The sequence below is a fragment of the Pteropus vampyrus genome, unplaced genomic scaffold (assembly GCF_000151845.1).
Source record: "Pteropus vampyrus isolate Shadow unplaced genomic scaffold, Pvam_2.0 Scaffold120, whole genome shotgun sequence".
Taxonomy (NCBI): domain Eukaryota; kingdom Metazoa; phylum Chordata; class Mammalia; order Chiroptera; family Pteropodidae; genus Pteropus; species Pteropus vampyrus.
Genome location: NW_011888901.1, coordinates 1,294,663 through 1,304,844, shown reverse-complemented (window position 1 = coordinate 1,304,844; position 10,182 = coordinate 1,294,663).

Below are 10,182 nucleotides of genomic sequence, written 5' to 3'. Positions count from 1 at the left end.
ATTACTGATGATACAATGACCCTAATATTATTTAACCCTATTATGTCCCCAGCTGCCATGGATAATGCAGTATTTATTTATTTTTTTAATAAATATTTGTCCATTCTGAGGTTAGAATACAGTTTTTACATAATCAGACATTGGAGTAAATGATGTCAAGTTATTTGAGCTACCAGAAAAGTACAAGGCAAGGTAATGTCAATTTGATTTTCATCTAAAGTTTCAAGTAATTTATATCAAATTAAGTGTCTATAAAGTACAGCACTGTGGCCATAGTCTGTGAGACTGCAATGATAGAGTTGGATAATAACATATAACTCTTTTGGAAATAATTAAGAAGCATGTAATAATGGTTTAAGAAAAGTGTCTTAAACAAGGTCATACCATAGATATTATTTTATCAGCAGTCTACGAATGTTAACTGGGCAAAGTGGAAAGAAGTATAGAAAAGTAAAATTAGAGTGTGGACAAAGGAGGATGTGTTAACCTGAGACTCTAGACATTTAGATGGTCTTGTTTTAAAGATTGTTGATGTAACCTGTCAACTTTGTGTCATTGTGCACTTGATTAGAAGGAGAAGCATCTAGAAATTCTTGGGCTACAGGTAGATTCAGATTGTCACAAATTATGTTTAGGATCTCAGTTTCAAGCTTCCATAGTTATTGATTTTAGTTAGGAGACACAGATCCAAGGATCAATTATTTGAGTTTCACGGCTCTATCAATTGTTAAAAGTACCTTTTAAGGTCCTTTCTATGAGGGATCAAGGACTACACTTCACTGATATCTTTTCCAGAAAATCATCTCTCCAGGTTTTAGGTTTTATAAAGTTTGCTTAGAAGGATGTTGAGGTAAAGATGTTCAAATCTGTTGATGATAAGACTGGAGAGTCCCTTGCAATATTTGGCTATTCTTGCAAAATGACAGTGTGTAAATTCAGGAATAGTATTCTTAGCGGCAAGGGTGGGCCTGTTACTAACTCAGAGGGAGACAAATCAATGAGCTCCAAAGGAATTGACATTATTGCCCTTAAAGTCAAGGCAAAGGCAGAAAACTTGGGCCAGAACAGTTCACATATTTCTGAAAACTTGGCTACCTTAGAGAATTTTGTTTGTTCCTTCTACTTTGCCTGAATGTTGATGATGGTATGAACAGTGGGGTTTTTGAGAAAGTGGCTATGCACTGTAGAACTATTTAATGACAATTTCAATAAATTGAATACTTTTATCACTAAAAAGATAATCTGGTATTCTTAAGTAGGAAAGATAAAATTTATTAGCTATTTTGCATCTGTAAGATGCAACTCTTTGACAGGAAAAGGCTTTGTTCTATCCTTAAAACTATCCAATAACTAGTACACAGTAAAAATCCTCTGTCTGGGGTTAATTATATAAGATCTTTTGATGTGTTTAAATAGGTCCTGCTAATTGGGCTCAGACCCATGTCTCATGTTCTAGTTTTACCAGAATTAAATAGTTGTCCGATGAAATATGGCTGAAGACTATCTTAGAGATTTTGTCAAAATTACCCAGTAGTGTGGATTAAGAACGGTGACCAATTTATCTTTGCTGGGTAGGTGATTTTATGTAAGAACTTAGCAAAGAACCTTAATAAATATTCTACTTGAAATACTTTGTCACTATCAGATAACCATCAAAGAATTGCTAGAGATTATCTTCCTATATTTTATATCCAGAACTTTTCTGTAAATTTTGTTTGTTTTTATTTCAAGGACAATTTTGAATTCTCTAAAAGGCTCTATGTACTTTACTATTGCTTACCTCCTCCTACTTTCCTGATCTTTAGTTATTTGACATGATGTTTTTTCCTCTTTTTGTATGAAAATTTTGTTCCTATGTAAGCTTTTATGGTTAACATTAAATTCTGAGTATATCCATTTAAATTTTTCCAGCATCTTTGTAATATCTATAAACTTTCTCTCTTTCATTCCAAACTATATAAAAAAGTGCATTTGTTTTATTCTTAAAATTGAATGCTAGTTGGACAGAGTATAGGACTCTACATTTATAATTTTTTCCTATAGAACTTCTAGATATTACCTAATTTACTTCTAACATCTAGTGTGTCTAATGAAAAACCTATTACTAATATGAATTGTGTTTATAGGTCACCTCTTCTCTCTCCTCCTTTCTTTCTGATGCCTTGATTACTTTCTCTTTTGTCTTGAAGTTCAGAATATCACTAACATCTGTCTACAAGTGTTTAGAAGTATTTATACATCTATACATTTATACAAAGAGTTTTGGTACTCTTTAAGAACTTTAAATCTCAAGATTCAAATTATTCTCTAGCTTTGGCAAATTTTAATTATTGATTTAATTATTTCTTTCCCTCCATTCTCTTTCTCTCTCTCTTTTTTTTAACTGGATTTTTATTGAACAGATGTTGAAATTTCCTTAACTATCCTTTATATTTTTTAAACCTTTTTTATTTAGTTCTGTTTGTTCATTTGCATCATATTATAAAATAATTCTTCAATTTGATTTTACATTTTATTAATTTTCTCTTCAACTATGCCCATTCTACTACTCAGAGGAACTTTTGTTTGTTTTTTATTCCTAAGAACATTTGTTGGTTATTTTTTGTTGTTGCAATTTATTTTTGAATCTCTATGAAGATATTAATTAATATTCTCAAGTTTTGGTTTTCTGTAGTAACTCTTGTTTCTTTAGATATTAGTTATTTTTTATTTGCTGAATTTTCTGACTCATTTTTTTTCTTAATACTTTGGCATATGCACAAACTCAAATTTGTATTTAGATAATCTTTATGTATATCACAGCTGATATCCAGTGACTGTAAAGGAAAGACTAAATAGGAAATAGGAAAGTATACTAGTTCCTTGTGTTTGAGGCCTGGCTGCTCCGTTTTTTCTGGATTTTATTAGTCATTTGGGAATCTGCTCTGTTGACACTATGAATGCTCCAAAATCACAGTGCTAACTTAGCACAGTTTCATGATTTGGAAATTAGATTTCTTTTTTATCAGACTGTATATGATCTCTACCCCATCAACCTCAGAAGCCTCACTCTTCAACTCTGAAGCTTCTTCCTCTAGTTTTGAAACCTATTGCTCTTGAGTATTTAATATCTCTTCTTATGGTTCAGTATTCTTAATATCTTAAAAACAAAACAAAACAAAACAAACTTATAAATCATATTTGTTCTTTCCTTAACCTCATGCTTTACGTTCACCACATTTTGCCCCTGAAAGTTTGAGGCCTTTTTCTATTGTAAAACTGGTCAGATCTTCCAATAAGTAAGCCTAATCCTTATTCAACTCTGAGGCTTTCTTCTCCTTCAAGGGCTTCTTTTTTATCCTTTTGAATCTCTAAGATATTCACTTGTCAGTCACAAACTTTTACTAAAAAGAAAACTTAATCTATCACTGGTTGTTTTCTTATGCTTTCAAGCTATTAGAGTTTAACCTTCAGGAAGAAGAAACTTGGGAAGACAAGGACTTAAGCCTGGAGAGATGATTTCACTTAAAATAGAGTCTTTTGCTTTGGTCTTTCCAATACAACCCAAAGTCATGGGCAAATGATTAGCTATTTTCTGTGTATATATAAGTTCTCTTGTCTTTGGCTAGGTGACCAGTTCTAATGAGGTCAATCAATTCTGCCATCTGGGTTGTGTTAGCCTCCTATGGTGAAGATAACCTAAGGGTGAATTGAGATCTATTATAGCAGAACCGGCCTGATAATTTCCTAAATTTCCATATGTTCATATATATTCTTCACAATATTATCTATAAATATTGAAAATCTATTGCTGAAATATCCAATAAATACATCGTTTCCTTATTTATGGGTCCAATAATCTTTATTCGAATCTTGATATATAATTGTTGATGTATAACCATCAATAAAGTTTTTCCCATATCGTGCTTTCTTTAGCTCCTGTTCTGTTCATTGTTTCTCAGGAAGAGCTATATTATTTTCTAGGTCTTTTATTCATGTTTTGCTTTCTTTTTTTTCTTTTTTTTCTTTTTTTCCCCCTAATCCAGTCTTTAGAATAAGAAGGACTAGTTAAATGGTATTATCTGACATTGGTCAGGTAAATTGGGATTTTAGATTCCCAATACAGTCCAAATCCATCAGGAAATGTATGCTTCTCCTGTAGGATACAGAGAAATCATAATAATTGCCTCTAACACAAAGTGAGAGCATGCCTTTATATCTGCCTGCCAGGGATAATATTTTAAAATTGGCAACTTGATTTTAAAGGAAATTGTAATTTGGGGACATAACCATAGGAAAATGGTTGAGGATTAGAAAATGGAGTCTGGGAGAAAAAGATGAGGGAATTGGTAGTGAGGTATTACTGGATAAAACAAAATTAAAAAAAAAAAAAAACAAGGCTTTGGCAAATTACTAAGTGTGATAGTCTTTAAATTTTCATATATATATAAAAATGTCAAAGATTCTAAATAAAATTCTGACTCCAAAATAACTCTTTGGCCATGGCTATTTTAAATAAATTTAAAATAAATTTAAATAAATAAATTTAAATAGCCATGACCAAAGAGTTTTTAATACAGTTATTTTGGAGTCAGAATTTTATTTAGAATCTTTTTATGACATTTAAAAGATATATACCACTGAATAAGAAGGTCATTTTATCCGAGTTACTTCTAAGATGAACATTTGTACTTATATTATAAATTTTCAAAGTGGTTACTGTAATTTCAAATTATTTTTGATATAATTGTGACATAGCATAAGATAAATAAAATATTTTTGTTGTATTAAGAATATATATATGAAGCAGGCGTCTAGCCTGGTAGAGGGAAGACTTGTACCAAAAAGAGCTTTTGAAAGTTTATAACTTTCTGTTGAAATTATTGTTTCTGAACTTCATTATCTCTTATTCCTGTCTATAGTTTTTGTCTTCTGTGACATGAGTCCCAACTATCCATGATCCCCAGAAGACAGAATTTTACTTCTCAAATGAACTGTCAGGGACACAAAGCCAAGATAAAATCAATAAGACTCATATGAGGTTTTTGGATGGTGACCTAGAGCAGCTTATACACTAAATGATGGTGGCCTGACAAAACCTGGATCTTGTTAGCACTCAAGGATGCTTTTAGTCACAGATTTATTAGGACTTTCTCTGTTGATTGTTCTATAATTCTTTTTTTTCCCTTAGGCAAAAAACATTTTTGACAAAACAGATGAGAGAAATATGAGGCTAGATGAAGAACATAATGTAACCAGGAATTTTTAGGCAGACAATTCTGATGAGAATAAGTACTCTGACAGGTTAATTCTAATTGTTCTGGGAGAAAATAAAACTCATGGTTTGAGAAATTTAATGTAATTGGGAGTCATACTCAGCTTAGGTCGGTATTGTCAAGCAGAAGAGATGAAACAACCTCAGGATATATTCCTAAAAGTTGTCTGGTTAAAAGGTCCTAGTCCATGTCATTAAGAGTTATTGCTGACTTACAATGCCTCTTCCAAATTGTAAAAATCTTCTTCTTTGAGTAAAATTTTCTGTTGTATTACGATAACAAAGAGCTAATTGACTCCCCATTGTATGAAAAACAACACACAGACAATTATGAAATGATGTCCTATTGAGCAAAATGTATGCACGGTTTTTCTTGCTTTTGGGTTAGACTCAGAATTTCTTCAAGTAAAATAACATAAGAAGAAGAGTCTTTAGGAACTGGTTTATTTTTTTTTTTTTAAGGTGAGGGTATTCTCAAGTGGGGAAAGATTCTGAGATGAAAAAGTTTAAGCAAGTCAAAGGCATTCTGAAGTTATGATTGCATAACTTACGTTCACACTTCTTCAGTCTTGCATTACTGATAAGAGTGTTTGCTTTGATATTCAAAACAAACATACCCAAAAAAACCATATCAAGAGATAGCTACACTAAAAACAGTTACAAAAACTAAAAGAGATAGAAGTAAGAAAGGAAGGAAGGAAGGAAGGAAGGAAGGAAGGAAGGAAGGAAGAAAGGAAGAAAGGAAAGGAGAGAGGGAGGGAGAGAGAGAAGAAATTGGAATGTAAAAATTAAAAAATATATAAGAATAATTTGTTCTAGATGACATCTAGAAAAATAAAAATTACCAATATTTATTTCAAAAGAAGTGAAGAAGAAAAATAAATATGCCAATATTTGTGAAATAAAGTTACAAATTTATAGAATGGGCAGCCCAGATGGTGTCTTAGGAGGAGTCTTTTGTATCATGAGAGTAAATAATCCTTATGTTGATGATGATTATGAGTGATAAAGAAAAAAACTCCAATTTTCAAGTCAGTGTAATTCTGATTTCAAAACATGAAAAATAAAGCATTATAATGTACTACATAAAATTTTCTAAATGATGTTTTATATTTTTAAAAACTTTAAAATATATATTAGAAAAATAGTACTTTCCCTTTGGGATGTCACATAATCAATGTTTATTTTTCCTTTTCTAAATTCCACTGAATTGATTCAAGTATCAAGATATAAACACCGAGCATTATTACAATAGCCAAAAAGAAGCACTAGGTGAGAGGTTCAGAAACACTGTGGAATACAGAAAGCAATAGAAAAATTCAAATTTTTATTGACATTATTAACTTCTACATATGCACAGTCTTTTCCCAAACATCATTACTTTGAAGAATTCTGTGCGTGTTCAGACTGCTACCTTTGTCTTTCTTTCTTTTTTTTTTTTAACTGACCAGTAATGTATAAGGAAGATAATTGGAGGAAGGTGGGGAAGCTAAATAAATGTACCTGGAAAACGAAATGAAAATATTCACAAAAGAAAAGTCTTGGAGAAAGGAAGAGGAGAACTGGAATGTTCTGGTAGGAGTTGGTGTATATTGGTGGCTATTTGTAAATTTCATTTTGTTACTTTAGTTTGTTAGTTTGTCACAGAGCAATTTTTTTTTTGCTTTTTTTTCTAAAATATATTTTATTTACTCTATTTTCAGCTCTTTTGAAAACTGTTATAAAACAGAAAGGGTTCATCCACCCAGTGCTAGCAGAGCCAAACACTAAACACCGAGATTGCAGTGGAGAAAGATAGGCTATTTTTTTGATGAATGGAGCCATCCAGGAGAATGAGAAATTAATGCTCAAAAGCCCAAACTCTCCAATGGTGTATATGTTACAGAATATATAGGGCAAAATCACAAGACACTGTGGGTTAAGGAGTTTAGGTTGTGATGGGAGCTGATAGGTTGGAGGTGAGGTAAGGGTAATAATTTTTTTTTTTAATTCTTGAGGACATCTTTGAGGACATCTTTTCCAGTTTTCCTCTGTCTGGTGTCATGGAAAGGTAGTCAGGGAGTTGTTCCACCTTAGGGCTCAGAAATTGAAACAACTTAGGTCAAGATGTTATCTTTAGCCTACTTGGCCCTGTCACCATTAGCTTTGGGCTACTGCCTCAGGGGTTGCTGATTATCCAGGGGAAAAGCTGGGTTTCTGAGAGATGTGTTCTGCTGCCTCAGGGGTTGCTGATTATCGGGGGGAAAAGCTGAGTTTCTGAGAGATGTGTATATAGGGAGAGAGGTATATGACTTCTAACTCTAGGATTTAACTAAATTTAATTAAAGTTATAAGGACCCAAGATTTTAAAACAAAGGTAAACTAAAAGAAGAAATTTGAAACCTTTAGGGCTACTGGAATAGGAAAGAAAAAAAGGTAAGAGACATGTACCAATATATTTCAGGTTCTTTACTTGACACTTTAGAAACATATTACCTTATTTATTTTTCACAAGAGCCTTGCTAAATTGATGTGTATTTTTTTAACTTTTTGTTAAAGTTTAACATACATGCAGCAAAAGTGCGTAAATCATTAAGTGTATACAAAGTGAACATATCCATGTAACCATCACCGAAATCAATGAACAAAATATAACCAGCATCTTAAAAGCCACTTCACATTCCCTTTCTTAACTTCTAACAATCAATACATAATTTTAGTTGATTTCACAAGTAAGAAGCAATATATTCAAAGAGATAATCCAAGGTCGCCAAATTATTGAACAAAGTATCTAAATATTAGTGAGCATTGCAGTTCTCTTTCATGTCTTTCAGTGATTTAGCCAATGGCTACCTCCTCTCCAACCTTATTTACCCCACAATACTTTTTGTTTTTCAAAAAGTCAGCAAAGATCTTACCTTGAGTCTTACTAATTAAATTTCTTTCTGCCTGGAATATATTGAGGTGTTTGTGTCATTTAGTAACGCTGCTCATGCAGATCCATGATCAATTGTCTCCACAGAGACCTTTGTATATAAAACTGCATAACCCATTGCCCTCAGTTTATCTTTTAAAATCCAGTCTTCTCTTAATAGTACTTATCACTTCCTGACATTTTGTGATACATTTATGTTTGTCTGTTTATCATCTGCTACCTCACTAGAATGTAAACTTCCTTAGAAACGGGTAATTTGTCAGTCTCGTTACTGATCTGGCATTTTATAGAATATAGCCTGGTGCTGAGTGGGTTGTTCAATAAATATTGGTTAATTGATTTACTTAGGAAAGAAGAGTGGCAGCTACAGATCAAAATCAAGGAAAATGAGAAGAAATCATGAAAAACTGTTTATAAAATTTGATTCTAAGAAATTACCTGAATTCAAGAATGGGTACCTTAGTGTCTCAACCTAATATGATCCTGAGGTTAAAATTGCAAACAAAATATTATGCTTAAGCAACATCAGAAAGAAAGCAAACACAATAGCATTCTTTGTTTATAAACATTTTCAGGCCCTACAATGTTGTTTTTGCTTTCCATTTATTACTTTTAACCTAGCAGAAGTCTAGAGAAGTATAATGGAAATCTTCAGAAATAACAACAGAAAACATACACCTAAGCCTGGAAGGGTTACTATAATGCTCCAGAGTGCATTATGTGTCCTGTTGGAAAGTAATTATCACATTAAAGCAAAATTAAGAGAGAACACACATTCTCATAAAAATTATTTGAAGACCTAATTCAAATTTGCACTCTAGTGAGGTAGCATGAATTCAAGAACCAGCAAAAATCTCTATCCTCACCATTTGCTTGAGGCTTTAGACTCTCCCGACTTACCAGAATGGAAAGTTCTGATTAACAGAAAGAACAACACACACAGGTGAGGGTAGTGAAGGAGGATGACATCTTAAAAATCCATGTATTGAGACCAGAGAAAGAAATATGAAAAAGTAAGAAAATGGACTGATTTTAACTCTTTAACTTGTCTCCTTTTATTTCTGCTCTCAGGGTATGTTTTTATTTCTTTGGGGAAGAAACGACTTAAGGAATATCACTGAATATTCCTGGAAAGGTCATTCCTTTCCAGGAATGACCAATGACTAAGGAGAAGAATTTCCACTATTAGTGTCAAATTAATTCATATAATTCCCTGAAGCAACTGCTCATTTTCCCTAAACTCAAAAAAGGAATGATTCAATTTGGGTGTGTGTTTTATTAATAGACTACCTTTTAAGTTTTAGATTAAGAGAAAAATTGAGCAGATAGTGCAAAGAGTTTCAAATGTCTCACATATAATTTCCTTTATTATTAACATCATATATTAGTATGATACATGTGTAATAATCAACCAATATTGATACGTTGTAATTAAAGTCTATAGTTTATTCAGATTTTCTTAATTTTTACCTAATGTCTTTTTTCTATTCTAGGATGACATTACATTTAGTCATCTTCTTTCCTTTGGCCCCTCTAAGTGTGACAATTTCTCAGGTTTTTTTTTTTTTTTTTTTGTTTTTTTATGGCTTTGACAGTTTTCAATAGTACAGGGTACTGGTAAGGTATATTGTAAGATGTCCCTCTATTAGAATTTGTCTGATGTATTTCTCATGATTAAGCCAAGGTTATGGTTTTGGGGAGCAAAATCACATCATATCAAGGCTATATATGATAAACATGATTTATAAATATTGATGTTAACCTTTATCATCTGGTTGATTTCTCTGCCGTAAAGTTATTCTTTTCCTTCCTTACCATCGTACTCCTTAAAAGAAAGTCAGTACGCATAGCTCACATTTAAGCTGTGGAAAGTTATGCTTAACTTTTTCCCCTTCCCCCACATTTAGAGTGGAATATCTGTATAATTAATTTGGGACACTTCTGATGTGAGATTTGTCTCTTCTCCCTTATTTATTAATTTATTCAAGGATTGATATTATTTTTTCTGTCTATA